The 20512-nt window shown below is 41.7% G+C and overlaps 1 long non-coding RNA gene and 1 pseudogene across 1 annotated transcript in view; one reads left to right on the forward strand and one right to left on the reverse strand.

Annotated features, from left to right (window-relative positions):
* Nucleotides 1-20512, reverse strand: part of LOC115506088 — a 231768-nt gene that overhangs the window by 145053 nt on the left and 66203 nt on the right. Inside the window, exon 3 of the long non-coding RNA XR_004343150.1 lies at nucleotides 1373-1438. This is a non-coding gene — a long non-coding RNA (uncharacterized LOC115506088). The remainder of the gene's footprint in view (nucleotides 1-1372; nucleotides 1439-20512) is intronic.
* On the forward strand, nucleotides 17505-17754 carry LOC115506087 (annotated as a pseudogene).

A 20512-nucleotide genomic window follows, 5' to 3' on the forward strand; every position in this document is an offset into this window, starting at 1 on the left:
TTTTAGTGAACACTAGACAGAAACATTTCTCAATTTGATTAAAATAGCTGAATTAAATGTCTTCAAACATAAACATTTCTAAATTTAGCTTATTTTTAATTTTTGACATAAATTTTTAAATATATTTGATGTTATGAGTCACAGTATGAGATCATTATGCTTTTTTAAGGCTTTTTTGATACATTCGGACAAATCACTTTTCTAAAGAAGAAAATAAGTTATTTATTTTTATGAGCAATTTATGCATGTGAAATATATGTATGTATATGTGTGTGTATGTATATGTGTGTGTGTATAAATATTTGTGTGTATATGTATATATTATGTATATATAATACATATATACATATATATGTATTACATATATATATGCAGCTTTTGCTTTGCATGATTCCAATATTCCAGTATTCCAATATATATTATGTATATATAATACATATATACATATATATATATGTATTACATATATATATGCAGCTTTTGCTTTGCATGATTCCAATATTCCAGTATTCCAATATATATTATGTATATATAATACATATATACATATATATATATGTATTACATATATATATGCAGCTTTTGCTTTGCATGATTCCAATATGCATGAATTTCAGTTACCATGACCTAGTTAAATAATACCAGTTCAACACAATTCAAATTTCGGTTGCAATGGTTACATAGTAAAGCATTTATCCTGCCTAAAGAGAGGTCTGATCTTTGCCCCCAGCCCCTGGGAGATAACCTCTACGTTGCTGGAGTTTCTAGAGCAATAGGAGTCTCTTGTCATTCATGGTGGACCCCTCAAACAACACTGACAGTTTATGCTAAAATGGTGATGAATGGCGGATGCATTGGACCACTTGGTATCAGCCCAGCCTCTGGGAAAGTGGTCAGGATTAGAGATTGAATTCAACCGTTGGGCAATCAATCAATCAATCAATCATGCCCATTTGTCTAAATCCCAATAAAAACTGTGGACGCTGAACTTCAGGCAAGTTTCTCTGGTTGGCAATACTCCATGTGTCACATAATGATGCCAATAGGGTAACACATCCTGAGGTCAATGGAAGCTTTACATTTGGAATCTTTCCAAAAATGTTTGATATATAATAATATATAATAATTAACCAGTTCTCTACAGATAAACATATGTATATATGTGGTTCTCAGAATAGTTTTGAAACATAATAAAACTATGCATTTGTATGTGCTTTTCAGTTTTCAAAGTGTTCTTACATTCATTTCATTTATTGCTCAAAATACTCCTGAGGCTTAGCTGCTTCTGATGGCAAATCATCGTTCTTTTATGATAGGTGATTCTGAAAATTCTAGATAGACCAACAGACAAATAAATCAACAGAGTGCTCACCGAATCATGGAGTCTTTCCCTTGGAAATGATCCTACAGACCATGCCATTGACAGTTCATTTTAAGCCTGAAAGATAAAGAAGTTATCCCATATCAAATATTCTTCCACAACACCAAGCTACTATTCACATATATGTAGAATAGGTTTTTAAAGTAAAATGACCTAAAGAAAAGACTATTTTCCTCCTGACACCCATTATAAAAGTGAGAACCCATTCCAATGGAGAGTTATTCTCAACCACAATGGCGGTGAAGAGACCTAGGGATTTTGGCTGTGCGCACTAGCTCTACATCATAGGTAGTTACACAAACAGGGGAGTTTGGTGAGTAAAATCATCGGTTTGGGGCAGAGCTGGACCCAGGTTTCCCTCTTAGTCATCTGCTTACCAATTGGTTCCTTAGCTGGTTATCTGACCACTCAGCCCCACTTTCTTCATCTACATAATGGGGTGTATAAAAGTAGCAATTATCTTAGGATGTTGAGAGGACTAAAATGAAATCGTCTCCATAAAGTATCTGACACAGTGCCAATGATATAGCAAGAGCTCAGTAAATGTTAGTTATATATGTTGGCACCAAATGTTTTCCTAACTTCAGGATCTCTGAAACCTTTCACTCAAACTCAAATTACAGAGTTTCCACATAAGCCATTCTACGTTTTTGCTTCTTCTGGAAAATGACCCTCTTCCTTCGAGTACTCACAAAATTTGGTCAAATCGATTAGTGCCAGATTTAAAGCTATAGGGTTCTCAACACCTAATGAGCATAAGTATAAGCTGAGAAACATAGATATTAATGCAGATACTTGGGGCCCCCTATACAGAGATTACAGTTCAATTTGTTTGAGGTAAAGCCTAAATATCATTAGTTTTTACAGTTTCTTAGGTGATTCTAACGTATAGGCAGAAGTATGAAACCAATACTCTAATTTATTACAAGTTCTATAATTTAAATTTTAAACTTAAGGCTTTATAGTTAAAATCTGACCTTTGCATAGGGAAATAAAATGCAGTCAACAGAAACTATCCCTAAGGAAACTCTGATGTTGGACTTACAATTAAAACTTTCTTTTCTAGGGGTGCGTGGGCGGCTCAGTTGACTTCTACTTGGGTCACAATCTCACAGTTCATGAGTTCAAGCCCCACGTCAGGCTCTGTGCTGACAGCTCAGAGCCTGGGGCCTGCTTCAGATTCTGTGTCTCCCTCTTTCTCTGCTCTTCCCCTGCTTGCTCTCTGACTCTCTCTCTCTCTCAAACATAAATAAACATTAAAAAAATTTAAAAAACAAAACCCTTTTTTTTTTTAGTTTATTTATTTTCAGAATGGGGGGAGGGGCAGAAAGAGACAGGTAGGGAGAGTCCCAAGCAGCCTCCATTCTGCCAGTGGCAGATCCCAATGCAGGGCTTGAACTCATGAACTGTGAGATCATGACCTGAGCTGAAACCAAGAGTTGGGCGCTTAACTGACTGAGCCACCTAGGTACCCCATTACTAAAAGATTTTAAATCAAGCCCAACAGATATGTCAAAGAACTAAAGGATACAATTTTGAAAGAAACAGTTCATGACAGTGTTGCCCTACCAAATGGAGACTACCAGTAGAGAGAAATTGCAAAGAAAGGACCAAATAGAAATTCTGGGGTTGAAGAGTATAACTTAAATGAAGAAAAAAACAAAACAAAACAAAACAAAACAAAAACAAAAAAACCCCACTAGACTTAACAGCAGATCTCAATGGCAGAAGAAAGACTCAGAAAAGTTGAAGATAACTGTCTAAGGAAGACAAAAAAAAAAAAACTAAAGAAAAATGAAAAGCACCTCAGAGATCTGTGAACACCTGAAAACATGGCAACTTATACATAATGGAGTTCCTGAAGGAGAAGGGGAAGTGAAAGAGGCAAAAGGAACACTTGAAGGAAAAAAAGGGCTGAAAACTTTCCAAATTCATAAAAACACCAATTATTTAAGAATTTCTGCCAACCCCAAATAGGATGGACTCAAAGATATTTTCACCTCAAAACATCAGAGCCAAACTGTCAAAAACAAAGGCAAAAAGAGAATCCTGGAAACAGCAAGTGAAAAGAGATTCATTCTGTACAAGGGATCCTCAACAAGATTTATGGCTGACTTCTGATCAGAAGCTATGGAAGCCAGAGAGCAGTGGGACGACACATTCACAGTGCTGAAAGAAAACCGTCAAGAATTCTGTGTACAGCAAGATGATTCTTCAAGGTGTAGGAGAAATTCAGATATTCCCAGGTAAAGAAAAACAGCGAATTTATCTCTAGCATTCCTGCACTACAAGAGATACTAAAGGGAGTCCTTCGGGTTGAAATGAAAGACATCAGCCAGTAACTCAAATCCGTGCATATAAAGAAAGAGCACGAGTCCTGATCACAAAGGGGAACGTGACGGGCAATGTACGTGTATTTTTGCATGCAATTCTTTCCTACTTCTATCAGCCCTAAAATATATTTACGGGGAGCCTGCGGGGAGCGGGGGGGTCAGTCAGTTAAGTGTCCCACTCTTGATTTCAGCTCAGGTCATGATCTCACATTTCGTGAGATCAGGCCCCGCATCAGGTCCTGCACTGAGAGTGGAGCTTGCTTGGGATTCTCTCTCTCCCACACTCTCTGTCCCTCAAAATAAATAACCACTCTCCCACTCTCTCTCTCTCTCTGAAAATAAATAAACTAAAAACATTTATATTTCCATAAAGCAATAATTTTCAAATGTATTAATGGGCTTATAATGCATATATTTATAATTTTAATGTCGATGATTACACAGAGGAGGGGAGAGAAAAGAGTGCTATACCGGGGCAAAGTTTTCGCATAGTATTGAAATTAATATTTTTAAATTGAGGACACTAATTGTAATTTCTAGGGCAACCACTAAGAAAATAACTTGTAAAAACACAGTAAAAGAAATAAGTGATTTAAAATGGTACCACAGGAAATACCTGTTTACCCTAAAAGAAGGTACTAGTGGACGAATAAGGGGAAAGAGATGTGACACGTAAAGAAAACATACAGAAAATGGCAAAAAGAAATCTTACCTTTCAGTAATTATGTTAACTGAAAATTGATTCACCACTCCAATTAAAAGGCAAAGATTGGCAAAAGAGATTTAAAAAGCATTATTCAGCTATAAGCTGTTTGCAAAACACACAATTTAGTTTCAAAGAGACAAACTGGTTGAAAGTAAAGTTTAGGAAAAATATAGTGTGAGAACAGTAATCAAAAGAAATATTGGGGGCGCCTGGGTGGCTCAGTCGGTTAAGTGGCCGACTTCGGCTCAGGTCATGATCTCGCGGTCCGTGAGTTTGAGCCCTGCATTGGGCTCTGTGCTGACAGCTCAGAGCCTGGAGCCTGTTTTGGATTCTGTGTCTTCCTCTCTCTGACCCTCCCCTGTTCATGCTCTGTCTCTCTCTGTCTCAAAAATAAATAAACGTTAAAAAAAAAATTAAAAAAAAAAGAAATATTGGGTGGCTATACTAATACCACAGAAAATGGACTTAAGGCAAAAATGGTTACTAGAGATACAGGACGTTTTGTAATGATAAAAGCATAGACTATTCGGGAAGACATATAACTGCAGATAAGAAAGTAAAATAATAATGAACAGGTAATTTCATAGAGACAGAAGAGTTGCCAGAAGCTGAGAGGAAATAATGGGCATGTGGTATCGTTTTGTGGTTATAAATAAGTAAAATTAGAATATACTATGAATAAACTGCGTGAATATACTAAAAAAAATACTGAATCGCACACTTCAAAAGGGGGAACTCCGTGATACGTGAATTATGTCACAATACACTTGTTATAAAAACCAAAAAGCAAAGGCTTCTAACATGTTGCTGTAGTCCCGTTGTTCTCTGTTCAGTAACTTAGGGAGCTTGGCATAGCAGAACTACAGTGCCAGCTTCATCGTCCTCAGTGACTCTGTCCTTAAACCCTTGTAGAGATAAAGTGAGCTCCATTCACCTTTGCTAAATAATAGCTAATGGGCTAAAGAGTTGTCACATGTTTCAGCTGTTGACCAGGCGTGGGAAAGCGAAGCACGGAATTCTTAGGACCTTCTGTGGAGAAAAACATACTGAAGCAGGGATTGAAAGACCAACTGTTTGCATGATATTACCTTGTAGCCTCCCTAAGTCACCTCTGACTGAGCAGTTGGTCTACTTCCCAGTTATTTACTTGGGAGAAGAGGAGACTGAGGATCCACTGTGATTCTTCGATATTGCCAGACCGACCATTTCTAGTGGACGCTGTTCATGGCAGAAATCGAATCAATGGCGTATTTTCAACCACGTGGCGAATAACCAGATGCAAAATACGACCCTATAAAAGGCATCACCTAAGTGAAGCAGCATACTTGGAACTTACTTATCTTAATGAAAACTACCCTCTTGTGTATTTCTAAATTTCTTGAGACAGGTGGGAGTGTAGAACCCCTGGGTAAGAATATACGTATCTACATATATGCTATATGTATGGGAGGCTCCCTTATGAAATGTGACCTTACTTACATTTCTAAATGCCTTCACCTGATTAATGCCAAAGTTGTTTCACTTTCATGTCATAGTACCCTGGCAGAGGTGAATTCATACTCAGAAAAAGCTCATGTGATACTTCTGTGATATGGAAATATCTTCCTTGTTATAGTAAGCATCGGCTGCATACTAAAGCCTGCTCAGCAGCTGGGATGATGTAGGGAGAACCATTCTGGTGTCTATCAGTTGTCCGTGAAAATTGAGAGTCTGTGTGTCCTCAAGGTTTCTATTTTTTTAGGAGCACTAAACACTCACTGGAATTTTATTTATTTTTTTTAATGTGTATTTATTTATTTTTTTAACGTTTATTTATTTTTGAGACAGAAAGAGACAGAACATGAACAGGGGAGGGGCAGAGAGAGAGGGAGACACAGAATCTGAAACAGGCTCCAGGCTCCGAGCTGTCAGCACAGAGCCCGACGCGGGGCTCGAACTCACAGACCGTGAGATCATGACCCCAGCCGAAGTTGGACGCCCAACCGACCAAGCCACCCAGGTGCCCCTAATGTGTATTTATTTTTAAGAGAGAGACACAGCCTGAGTGGGAAAGGGGCAGAGAGAGAGGGAGACACAGAACCCAAAGCAGGCTCCAGGCTCCGAGCTGTCAGCACAGAGCCCAACACGGGGCTCAAACCCACGAACCAACTGTGAGATCATGACCTGAGCAGAAGTCGGATGGGGAACCGACTGGGCCACCCAGGCACCCCTAGAATTTTAAATAATAGAGGAACCAACCGACACAGTGGAAACAACGGTTGTATATTCCCTGATAATTTGATACTGGGATCGTTTTACATTGCTGCAGCGCGTACAATAAAGCAATGGCTGATCAAACTTTGTATATGAGGCGCCGCGTGTCGGGAAGTACAATCCCCTTGCGACAGCTTTATCAACATTCAATCTGCAGTGCAGCTATGACTGCAAAGAGCAATGCTTAGGCAGCTCTCCCCTCCCAGCTTCCTGCACACGTTGCCCAAACGCACACCCCGGTGAGTTCACCAGATCACCTTATCTGAACCCTCCCCCTCTCTAACTCCTTCCTATGCTTTACTTTTTCTTCCCGGAATTAGCCCCATCTAAAACTGTTATTAACACTTTTCTTACTTGCATGTTCCTTTCCTCCTCCCCTATTAAACTCCGCATGCAGAGATTTTTCTTGTTCATGACCTCCAGCACGAGAACAGCACCTGCACATTGTAAGCACCCAGCAATGTATGTATGTGCTGGATGAATAAATAAACGTTCATTTCAGGCTCTGAATGCACAGCGGCGTAAACTTTCCCAGCTCCCTAGTTTTGCATAAACGTGAAAGTCAATGAATTTTTAGTCTTCCATCAGTCAGGAATTTGGGCTCCGTTGCAGGCAAACCTGTGTCCTCCCTTGGGACTCGCTGGTGAAAACCTCTGTATTCTAGAGGGTCATGGTTGTCGGGTTCGGCTATCCCGAAGCCTGGGTGTGTGACCCGGACCTTAGGAAGTCTTGGGTTCTAAGAGAAGATTTAATGCAAGTTCATGTCTCCAAGCTCAGAGTGAACCAGAAAAATACAGAGGCGTAATTGGTGGCAGTTAACATTTGGTGAAGAGAGTGATAGATTATATCTAAATGTTTGTGTTATTTTAAACCTCTCTCCTAATTGCATGTTATGTTCATTCCTAGTTGTGAGTGACACTTGCTTGGTAAAATCCCATCTGCTTTCTTCTGCCTTCCGGAGCAGCTGTGTGTTGCTAGAGGAAATTACAAACCAAGCTGAATGGTTTCACTTTAAATTCATGACCACAAAACCGAAATGGGCCCTTATCATGGCGCAGGACTCCCACTATGTTTCTTTAGTAAGATAATACTCCTCTACACCCCTCGGCAACGGTTTCAAACTTTTTTCTCTTTTTTAAATCTCCTCCCCATACATGTTTCACCGAGACTCTGGAAGCCATAAATTAGACACACTTTGCCTGCCCCATCTTTTTCCCCTTCTGTTACAGGAGAGAAAAAAAATGTCTTTCCTTGTTAGGGGCTGAATTACGTGCCCCTCCAAAGTTCACATATTGAAGCCCTAACCCCCATTACCTCGGAATGTGACTGCTATAAAATCAATGCTTGTACACCCTCCTCCGCATGTAAGAGGACAGAGCCCCATAAATGGGATTAGTGCCCTTAGAAAAGAGGCCCAAGAGAGCTCCCTTGCCCCTTTTGCCTGTGAGGACACAGTGTAAAGTGGGCCATCCGTGAACCAGGGAATAGGCTCTTACCAGACACGGACTCTGCCAGCACCTTGATCTTGGACTTTGAGCCTCCAGAACTACAGGCATGTTGTTTAAGCCACCTGGTCTATGGGACTTATTTCTTCAGATGAGTAGGTTTTATTTCCATGAAGATTATGCCTTGCATTTATTATAGTCCCGACAGCTTCTGGATCATTCCTATTCAGTGTATACTTGCTGTTCTAAATTGTGAATGTGGGGTCAGAAATTCTGGTAGAGCTGAGATTACTTTTACTTCTGGTACATTAAATGGGTAAACCATCCCATTTGTTGGAAGTATGAGCTTTACTCCCTAGGGAAGGGATAAGAAAGTCACAGGTAGTGCATTTGTCCGAGTCAGATTCAGTTTTTTCCTGGATTCCCATCCCACTGGGTTGGGAGCAGGTTCAACCAGGGACCTAGCAGGGAGTTTCTTCCCCTCCCCTCAGGGTTGAAGGAAAGTGTTTGGCTTCCCATGCCTTCCAGAACACTGGCCACCGCTAACATTTTCACTGTCCAAATCTGAAAACATGGAGCTCAAAAAACCTTGAGCTGAATTTGAAGACAGAGGTCTTTAGCAAAGCAAGCCCCCAGGATTTAAGTCTCCCAGGGACACCACACTGCCGTTTTCCTCTGAGATGACCCCCCTTCCATGGAGTCCTGTACGGAAACCTCCTTGGCCCTCTGTTTCCCCCAGATCTCCTATCAGTAACATCTGCTTTGGTTCTCCTTCCGTTTTCAGTAGGCCTAGGTAGAATCTACTCGACTTTTCCTCTAGGAACCTACTTTAAAAATAAAGAAAACCTGTGACTTGGCCGAGCTTTTTTAATAAATGAGACTGGGGGAAGACAAAGTTCTAGGTATAGACGAAAGCAGGAAAGATATACAATTTTATTTGCTTAATCCAATAGGAATGTATTCAGTGCCCATTCTTTGCCAAGCACAGTTCTAGACATCAGTTGCAGCAGTTAGCTAAACAATATTCCTGCCAGCGTGAGGCTTACGTTTCATAGAGAAGACGACATATAAGAACATTCATTTATTCACTTATTCAATCAATGGTAGGTGCTTTGAAGAAAAGTAATGGGAAACAAATGAAGAAACAGCAATGAAAGTAAAACATAGATTGTAATGTCAGGAAAGTCTGAAGAGGTTGTCACATGAAAACCTGAACAAAACTATGAAAGAAGGACATGTAAACACAGAGAAGATAAAAATCATTCCGGGACAGTGGAGAAGGGAAGCCTCAAGGTTCTCATCTTGGCTTGCTCAAAGACCAGCAAGGGAGCCAGCGTGGCTCAAGGGAGAATATGCGAGGCAAAGAGACTGGAACTTCACTCAGGTTCCCATCAGGGAGAGATCTGTAGGTCAGAGGTGGAACTCTCAATGTGTTCTAAGTGCGATAGAAGCCTTGGGGAGCATTTGTTTAATTGCTGCTTTGGGTGTTTGTATGCAGATATCACTAAAGCTGGCCAAGAACAGAAGTGTCTTTTGCAAAATCTTAGTCATTCCACAGTGTAGCTAGGACTGGGGCTGGGGGCGTGGCGGCAAGGATGTGATGTTCATTGCACAGCGTGGATCCATTTTCATCCTTTTGTTGGACAACTAGTACACCTTTCAAATCAAGAAGGGAGCATTTTTCCTGACAAAATTTCTTGAAGTATCCTATTAAAAACTTCCCTCCCCTATTTTATCCTTATTATTTTTTTTTTTTTGGTCGTGGTGCACTGAAACACCTATTACTTTGATGTTGGACCTCCCATAATTATCTCCTAATTTTCATATATTTCCCTCTTATTTTGCTTCTCTCTTTTTTCATTGAGAGATCATTGACATATAACATTGTATTAGCTTCAAGTGTACAAAATAGTGATTTGATATATGTATACGTTGTGAAATGATCACCACAATAAGTTAACACCCATCACCTCAGGCACATAATGGTAATTTTTTGTTCTTGTGATGAGTACTTTTACGATCTGCTGCCTTAGCAACTAAACTATACGATTCAGTATTGTTAACCATAGTCACCACGCTGTATGTTACATCCCCTGGATTATTTATCTCTTAACTGGAAGTTTGTACCTTTGACCCTCTTCCCCACCCCTCACCCCCACCTCCACCTCCAGCAACCACCAAGTTGTTCTCTGTATCTACAAATGCAGCTTTTTGTTTTGGTGTATGTGTGCGTGTGTGTGTGCATGTGTGTGTGTGTGTGTTTCCAGGTTCCACATATAAGTGAGATCTATGGTATTTTTTTTACAGCAGCTCAAATGGTCTACAGCAGTAACTATATTTGAACATGGGGTCTTTACAGAGATAATTAAGTTAAAATGAGTTCATTATAGTGGCCCCTAACCCAGGATGACTGGTGTCCTCATAGGAAGAGGACCTTGCATACACAGACATGCGCACACAGAGGAAGACCACATGAACACACAAAGAGAAGACAGGTGAAGGAAAGGGTCCTTCTCCCATAATCCTCAGAAGGAACCAAACCTGCTGTGACACCTTGATCTCAACTTCCAGCCTCCAGAACTGAGAAAATGGTTTTCTGTTGTTTAAGCCGCCCAGTCTGTGGCATCTTGTCAGGGCAGCTCTAGGACACTAATGCGTTCCTTCCATCGTAATACGTACCAGAAGTCAATCTCTTCAACCGTGGTTTGGTGCTCATGCCTCTCTGTGTTCTCTTGCCACTGCTTTCTGTTGTCCACTCTCCCCACTCTCCCTTGAATCACCAATCGTATGTCTTAAGTACCAACTATAGAAAATGCCTCTTCAATTTTATCATTTTAGCCCAGAACGCTCAAGTCCAGACTCCTTTGTTTGACTACTTGACTTTTCCATTGAAATATCTTTGCAAATACTTCAAAGTAATCTTTTCAAAATAGAAAATTCTTTTCTTCTACACATAACTCGTATTCCCCAATTTTTCCCATCAGCTTCTTGAGCCCTTAAATCAGAGCCCTTGTGATCACTCTTGACTGCTGACTGTCTTTGCCTATCATATCCTTCCATACCTATCAGTACATTCCATCATCAGCAGACTCTTCGCCTAAAAGATATGTGCCATAACATTCCGCTCTCTCTCTCTCCACTACCATTCACTAGTTTAGGTCACTCGTGCCTCTCACCATAAGGTTTATCACACCAAGAACTTACTAACTGGTCTCTACCCCACCCCAGCCAGTTTTCTACACAGAACCCAGAATGGAATTTTTAGTACTTAAATCGGACCACGTTGTTTCCCTCCTCAGAGTCCTGATGTTCCTTCCCCAAGCACATAAATTTAAATCTCGGGACCCAAGGTCCTGCAGATGTGGCCAGTGCCCACCTGCATGACCTCTTCCCTTTGACGCTGTGTTTGTGCCCTACCCCAGACAGCCTCCTTCATCCCATTCAGGACCCTTGCATAAGTTTTTCCTTATATTCCATATGCCCTTTTACCTCCCACTCCACATATAGCCAGCTCTTTTTCATCACACAGGGCTGGGTTTATATGCTGCCTCCTAAGAGAGGGCTTTCTTGGTTATCTTCCATAGCATGTTCTACTCCCATATTTCTTCTCAGTAGCCTGGGTTGATTTTCATTTATAGCATGACAAATTTTAGTGAATTTTTATATGTCTTTTTTTTTCTCCAACTCTTCCACCTGACTACCAGCTATGCAAGAGCAGGGACCACATCTGTCCGGTTTATCATTTTATCCCCAGCATCTACCACAGAACCTGATGAATAGCAGGTGATCAATAAACAGTAGGTAACAAAGAATACATATTATAGAAAATGCATAAACCTTTGTTCTCTAAGCTTGTAGTTATCCATACCTATTTTTTAAAAACTAGGATTTCAGCCACTGATCCTTGAAGCTTCAAATCTATAAAATGATAACATACGTCACATGTTCCACACAGCAAGCAGATCATTTACTATTTCCTGGCTACAAGCAGGAGGAGTCACAATGTACTAGGTTAAGACAAAGGGCCAGAAGTGGCAAGAAACCTCCACAAACTTGTTCTTCAAGAATAATCAGTGCCCTGGGTTGCAGGAGATTAGTGTCCCCTATTATAATATCATAAGTTGCATGAAAAAAGAGGTCACTCCAGTGTCTTGGTCCCAAAATTATGAAAATGTGATTTGTTTATTACAAAGAGGTGGACAAATCTTAGACAAGTCAGTTGATGTTGCTTTTTATTTGATGTTCTGCCTAATGAGATGAAGGACAAAGTTTAGCTTTGCAATCAAAGCAAATTTCAGATTTGCAAGAAACACCTGGTTTAGGCCAGATCTTCTAGAAAGCAGAGCCAGAAAAAAGCATTAAGTTCCTAAAGCTTATTTGAGAGGTGCAAGCCCAAAACAGTGAGGTGAGGAAAAATGCAAAGCCAGGCAAAGAAATATATAAGACACCGCACGTATGACACATAACAATACTTCACATCAGCTGGAAGACAACCAGCCTGTCCACGTGCAGGGCTCTGGGCTGTCCCCACTAGAGGGGAGGAAGGGTGAGTATATTTGCTCAGCTCCCTCCTGTGTACCATTTCTCATCATTCAAGGTTTGCTCTGAAGGCGGCTCATTCCCACACCCTGGCTCTTGTCCTCTGGGCAGGTGGGAGCCAATTCCCACATTACCTGGTATTCGTGCAGGTCTGAAAGTGGAAAGGCAACTCAGCATGGGTGAGGCACCAAGTGAGAGGAGAGGGAGTCAGAGAATCTGAGCTAGGACGAGCCTGCCTGTAATCAACAACTTTCTCTTTAACTTCCTCCAGAAGATATCATCCAGGGGTGCCTGGGTAGCTTAGTCCGTCGAGCATCCAATTCTTGGTTTCAGCTCAGGTTATGATCTCACCGTTCGCGGGATCGAGCCCACGTCAGGCTCCAGACTGACATCAAGGACCCTGCTTGGGATTCTCTCTCTCCCTCTCTCCTGGCTCCTCCCCCACCCTCAAAATAAATAAACTTTAAGAAAAAAAGTTTAAGGGGTGCCTGGGTAGCTCAGTCAGGTAAGCGTCCAACTTCGGCTCAGGTCATGATCTCACAGTCTGTGAGTTCGAGCCCCGTGTGGGGTTCTGTGCTGACAGCGCGGAGCCTGGAGCCTGCTTCTGATTCTGTGTCTCTGTCTCTCTCTCTCTCTGTCCCTCCCCTCGCTTGCACTCTACTTCTCTCTCTCTCAAAAAGAAATAAACGTTAAAAAATTTTTTTAATTAAAAAGAAAGAAGACATCATCCAAACTAAGATTTAGCACCTCCAGAATTAGTTACCTTCTTTTGTTAGGAAGTTTTAACTTTTCTTGAGCTAAAATCTGAGTCCTGACAGTCATGCTCTTACTGCTTCCATCTATGCTCCCTTCACTAAGCGCAGGCAGGAGACCGAGCACATTACTGACATCATCTCATGTATTCCTTACATGAACCCTGTGAAGTTAGCACAGTTGTCCTTAGAACAGAGATGAGGGTAATGAAGTTTAAATCGGTTTTTAATGTTTATTTTTGAGAGAGAGAGAGAGAGAGAGAGAGAGAGAGAGAGAGAAAGCAGAAGAGGGGCAGAGAGCGAGGGAGACACAGAATCCAAAGCAGCTCCAGGCTCCGAGCTGTCAGCACAGAGCCCGACGCGGGGCTCGAGCTCACGGACCGTGAGATCATGACCTGAGCCGAAGCCGGATGCTGAACCGAGGGAGCCACCCAGGCGACCCGAGGGTAATGAAGTTTAAATACATCAACTAGCAGAGACAAGTTTCCACAACTATCCAGGGATGAGCTGGCACATGAATCTGAGCTGTCTGACTGAGCTCAGACTGAACCGCTGTGTAGACTGTCACCTTTCACAGCCCTATTGCTCAGGATTCCTTCCCTGGATGACACAGAAGCTTATCATCTCGTCAAAATACAACCCCCTTCAATATTAGAGGTGGCTTTCATGGCCCAAGCTCTCTCCCCAGCCATTCTTTATTTTTCATGATTGCCTTGGTCAAACTATGTTGGTCCTTTAAAGGTTCTTGGAGATCATCTCTTTATACAGCCATTTCCTGCCTTTAGGTACAAATGAGGAGAAAAGAAAGAGTCTTCCTCTGTTTTCTATTTTAATTTGGTCTTTCTGCAATTAATACCACACACACACACACACACACACACACACACACACACACACACCACCCCTTAAATCTTTTCCGATGGCATCTAATAATAGAACCCGATATGGAAGAATTTACAGCTGTACTTCACAGCTTGTTTTTTTACAGCATTTAGAAGTGTTTTTGTTTTCTAGCAGAATTATTAAGTGTTACTATATTAAATTCATTTACAATGCTTCTGTTTTGTTTCCAGAAAATTCTGATTTCTCAAGGGTTGGGTAAAACTAATTGCCAAACCCCAGGAAGAGAAAATTAATGTTAGAATAATATTTTCTGTTCTGTTTTTTTATTGGAAAAGTTAGAACTTCTCGTGGTCACAATCGTCATGGATTAAATCTCTGATAGATACAGAGTATTAAGTCATTTAAGGTAAAGTTTACATTTTAGAATGGAGAAGTACAGGAAATAGGGTACAGAGCTATGCAAACTTTGCTTTGAATCCCAGCTCTGTAACTTTTACTAGATGAGTGCTGTCAGGAAAACCACTCCAATTATCTAACCTTGCTTTTGGCAAATTGAGGGTAATGGTTTCTATCTCACAGGATTTGGGGGAAGACGAACATGAGATAACAATAGTTCTTGACTCAACTTTAATAGTCAGTAAATGGACTCGTATTTTTCGTGATGGCTATTGTTAACATACCTTCATAACATAAAAGTAAGCAAGCTTTGTTGTCCTCAATATTACCCATTGTGAATGTTTTCATATCAAAGATATCAGATTCAACAATCAACACAGATTTTTTAGGCAAATTAATGCAAAATACTTCTATATAGCTGCATATTCAAAGATGTCACCTGGGAAATACCAACACCCTGCATATACTGTTAGGTGTTCCATGAGAAAAGTTCCAAAATTAACACATGTGGGAAACAACATGATATTCCCTCTCGAACGTTCACATGCACAGTAGCATACTAAAGGCTCAGAGATTCCTTATGGGAAAGAACCTATTAAATTGTGCTAACCCAACGTATTTTGGAAATTACTTGGCCAGAAAATACATATCTTTTTCCATAGAACATCTAGTACTGTCTCTCTCGACGCTGGTGTCACACGGGACCGAGCTTGGGAACACTTCATGGGAACATGTGAAGTGGGAGTAGCAATACCCACAAGGGAGGATCCGTGGAAGCGTCGTGTGGAAATAGTCGTTTGGAGTGTGCTTCCCTGATGCTAAGGAACTCTGAGTCACAACGTAATTACATGGCACTAGCACAGTTGCCTTACTCCAAGCAGTCATTTTCATGCAGATGATTGGTGCGAAATAAAACGGCACATTATGCACAAGGCAAAGAAGTGCACACCGCTATTGGCTCGGGCACTGTGAAAGCAGTCTGCTCGCTTTGGTGGTGCCCGGACGAATTTCGCTATGGTTTGTTTTTCAAAATATTGGTTTCATTTGTGAGTCTATATTTCGAACACTGGTTTGCCTTTTCAAAGCGAGCGGTCATGGCAGGACACTGCAGGAATTTTGTGAAGGCACTTCCTGCTTCCTAGCCGAGCAGTGAAGGTGTGCAGGCGAAGGCAGGGACGCGGAGTCGCAGGCTTGGCAGAGGGACAAGCTTTGGTGCTTACGAGCTGCTATGCCCTCTGGAAATCGGTTTCCCATTTGTGAGTCTGGAACAAGATAACCTATGCAGTAGCATTTTCCATAGTGATAAATTCTGTGTACATACAAGGTATTAGTATCAAAGTCCATATTGCTAAAAGATGGCGAAGAAAGGTCTACACGTGTGTATGAGTGAGAAGTAACAATCGTGACTACAAATTTGAGGGGATTCCTATTCCTCTTTGCTCACATTTCTAAGTGGGGATTTCTGCTCCATTCCCCCAAATCTCAGATCTATATCCGAGGACCAATTTCAGCCTTTACACGGCTCTCCACATAAAAATTGACTTATCTGAGCAGGGAGAAGTTGGCGTCTGACATCCATCAGTCCCCTGTCATCTACTGGTTATGATGTTCACTGGGACCTTGGCGCCCAGCTCCCTGCCCTCTGCTCGTGGCTTCCTGCTTTTCTTTTCTCCCAAGTGGCCTCCGGGGGCAGGATGAGACCCCAGGGGATAGGGGAAAGTGAAAGGAGCCTGCAGTGTGGGGTGGAGAATTTCAATTCAGAGATGATATTACTAGCAACCCTATTTTCTTAGGGTAGAAGGTGTGTAACTGGTTCTTCAGAGAGGAATCCAGTGACAAAGAGCGTTACTTAGAAAAACCACATATCAAGTCTGTAACAAAAAAAGACAGACCATATCTAGTGTTGAGGATGTGGAGAATACGGACCCCTTATATGCTGCGGTGGGAACGTAAAATGGTGCAGTTGCTTTGTTCCTTTGGAAAAGAGTTTGGCAATTTCTAAACATGTTAAAAATGAACTTACTATGTAACCCAAAAATTCCACCACTGGAAATTCGCCCACGAAAAATACAATCATGCATCCACACAAAGACATGTCTATAAAACTCCCTAGCATCCTTATCCGTAACAGACCAAAATTGGAGACAATCCAAATGTCATGAACAGATAAATGCATCAGGGCCCTCTGGCTGATGAGGCCAGAGAGTGTGCGACCTTGATCTTGGGGTTGAGTCCGAGCCGATGTTACGTGTAGAGATTAGTAAAAAAATTAAAGAAAAAAGAGATAAATGCATTCAAAGTGTTGTGTATTCATAGATGGAACACTATTTAGCTAACAAGCAATGAAGAACTGAGATGTGCTAAAACATGGATAAATCTCCAAAGTATTATGCCACATGAAAGAAACCGGATGAGAAAGGCCACATATTATGTGATCCCGTTGATATCAAATGGTCCGAACACACAAATTCATGAAATTGGAAAGCATATCTGTGGTTGCCTAAGGCTAGAGAAGGAGTGGGGATTAACTGAAAATATGCACCATGGAGTGTTTTGGAGGGATGGAAATGTTCTAAAGTCAGATATTGGTGATAACTGCACAACTCTCCATATTTTCTAAAAATCACTGACTTGTACTTATAATGGGTGAGTTTTATAAAACTCAGTCAAGCTGTTATGAACGAGCAAAGCAACATAATACGTAATAGTTTAAAAACTGGTGTGCTTAATGTAACTACTGAAATACAGGTATTTTATTTGAACATATGCTTCCCTGGCACCTCCACCTTCTGCCCCGAGCCAGCTGTGGGTGCTGCGCTCCACGATCACGCTGCCCCAGTGTCTCTGGAGCCTACGATGTTGGGTCCCAAAGGGGAACTGGGCCTGCCAGTGGAGGCGGGCACGGAAGGCAAGGATGACGGCTTCGGGGATGCAGAATGTTACCATCAGCTCCATGCTGGACCAGATCAACTCCTGTCTGGGCCACTTGGAGAAGAAGAACGACCACCTCCATGCCCTCCTCCGGGAGCTGCTTGAGTCCATCGGGCAGACAAGCCCTGAGTTCCAGCGGCAGCTCGGGGAGCCTGCTAGTGATGCCGGTCCCTAGGCTCCGGGAGCCCCAAACTGCCCCAACCCTGCCTCCCTGGGCTAGGCTCTGGCCTGGGCACTCACCATTTGGCTTAGATACCTTCTCAAGGGCTGGCCTACGGGTCCCCTGGGGGTGTGTCTGTCTGGGCCGCCCTTCTGCTACTCCCTCTGGTGTGCCTGGGCCAGCCCCTAGCATCCCCTGCTGGGGTCAGGTGTGGGTCTGCAACCCACCCACCTTTGCCTGCCTGCCCCATTCCATGGCATTTCCCACTCTGCCCAGGCCTTGAGTGTCCACATCAAACAAATCTCTAATGAGAGAGAGAGAGAGAGAGAGAGAGAGAGAGAGAGAGAGAAAGGAAGGAAGGAAGGAAGGAAGGAAGGAAGGAGAAAAGAAAAAGGGGAAGGGAAGGGAACAGACAGGAAAGGAAGGGAAAGAAAGGAAAGGAAGGGAAAGGAAAGGAAAGGAAGGGAAAGGAAGGACAAAATCTGCTTTCAGCAGTATTATAGTTCTTTGGGTGACTATTTTCGTCTGCCATTGAATGTATCTTAATAATTATATAAGAATTTTCACATACAGTGAAAATTCTGCTACCAGTAAAATGCAGTCAGCAGGATTTATGAACTAATTTACAGGCAGTTCCCATTTGCAGGTCCATATTGTAGCACCTTCACATCTGAGCAGTAAGGGCCAGGAGTACTCCATACCCCAGAAGCTCTTGCAACATGGAGTCCTGTGAGAGTATTAAATTTGCAGAAATCCTATTTTTTTAGGATTTTCTTAATTTGGATATGAAATGGATATACACACCCTTACAACTACTCAATATAGTTTTCAGTGTATAGCACCTTGCTTTCTGAAAGACTATATGTAAATTCTCCGGCTAATCCCTAATGCCCTTAACACCCCCTGCTAATATACTAGCTACATGAAATACTAGCTACAGGAAATATTTCATTAAAATAACAGTTTCGTATCTACAGTGCCTTGAGGAGTGGTACCTTACATTACCCTTGACTAGTTTTTGTTTTTGTTTTTGTTTTTGAAATCAAGAAAATGTTTATAAAGCCCTACAGAGGGGCACCTGGGTGGCTCAGTCGGTTGAGCGTCCGACTTCAGCTCAGGTCATGATCTCGTGGTGAGTTCGAGCCCTGCGACAGGCTCTGTGCTGACCGCTTGGAGCCAGGAGCCTGCTTCAGATTCTGTGTCTCCCTCTGTCTCTGCCCCTCCTGCTCATGCTCTGTCTCTCTCTGTCTCAAAAATAAATAAAAACATTAAAAAAAATTTTAAAAAGCTATACAGAGACCTGATTCAGTGAAATAATTTATTAAACAACACTCCTGAAGTTTAAGGGCCACGCCCAGAATATTTATTTTCTCCAGGGGCCTTACTGGTAGAATTAGGCACATTAATAATAACAGAAGCATTTTTATGTTCTCTACGCTTCAATAAAAATGATGCACCATTACTTAAATCCTATAGTTCTGTAAGACAGATGAATAGATAGTCAACACCAAACCTGGAAAGCAGTAATTTCGGCTCAACTGTTATTTTTCTCATGCTCCGTGGCTGCAAATTCTGACAGAAACTGACAATGCAGTTGCTAAAACGAGTATGAAAATGATAATGAGAATCAAGAAGTACAACACTGAACAACTAATCAGTTACCAATAATTAAAACATTTTGGAACAACGCACCATGAAAAGACAGATTCTGTGATTGCTAAAGCTGCAGAGACAAAGAACACCATGGCCAAGTAGGTGCCAGTTCTGCACCTGAAGCATTAGCAAGTCTTAAACCTCGACCCCGGGTGGTCAAACAAATGCGAAACCACCAGCAAGAGCTCCCCGCTGGCAAGGAATAGTTGTGTTCCCTAAAATCTCTTTGAGGAAATGAGGCAGAACATTTCTAGGCGCAATGGGACTTTTTAAAAGACCGTCATGCTTTTTTTTTTTTCCATACTCTGAAAGATTAAAAGCTACTCCCTGAGTTGTACATGAAAACGACTTTCCAGGGGTGCCTGGGTGGCTCAGTCGGTTAAGCGTCCGACTTCGACTCAGGTCATAACCTCACGGTACCTGGGTTCATTTGTCGGGCTCTGTGCTGACAGCTCAGAGCCTAGAGCTTGTTTCGGATTCTGTGTGTCCCCCTATCCCTGCCCCTCCCCAACTTGTGCTCTCTGTCAAAAATAAATAAGTAAATAAGTAAGTAAATAAATAAATAAGAAAATGGCTTTCCACACCCGGCAAAGTTATCAGATCCATTTAGGACTGTTTTTTTTGGTTTTTTTTTGTTTTTTTAATGGGATATGTTTCTTTTTCTCGGTGACATAATAAGACCTAAGGAAGGCTTCCCTGCCTAGAAATCTCTGAAGCTGTTTTACATTTAAAAAGTTTTAAATTGTGGTATTATACCCAACATAAAATTTACCAAGTATTTTTACGTGCACAATTCAGTACTGTTAACCATGTGCACTTGTGCAAGCCATTTCCCGAGTTTTTTCATCTTGTAAAACTGAACGTGTACATTCACTGAAGTCTATACTCCTCATTTCTTTCCCTCCCCCCACAGCCCCCGGCAACACCATTCTACTTTCTGCCTCTATGAATGTAACTACTCTCAGTAGCTCATTAAGCAGAATCGTACAGTGTTTGTTTTCTTGGGACTAGTTTATTTCACTTTGCACAGTATCTTCGAGGCACATCCACAATGTAGCACATGTCAGCACTTCACTCCTTTTAAGGGCTGAGTAATAGCCCCTTGTATGTATATACCACA

The sequence above is a fragment of the Lynx canadensis genome, chromosome F2, assembly GCF_007474595.2.
Source record: "Lynx canadensis isolate LIC74 chromosome F2, mLynCan4.pri.v2, whole genome shotgun sequence".
In the NCBI taxonomy this organism is placed as follows: domain Eukaryota; kingdom Metazoa; phylum Chordata; class Mammalia; order Carnivora; family Felidae; genus Lynx; species Lynx canadensis.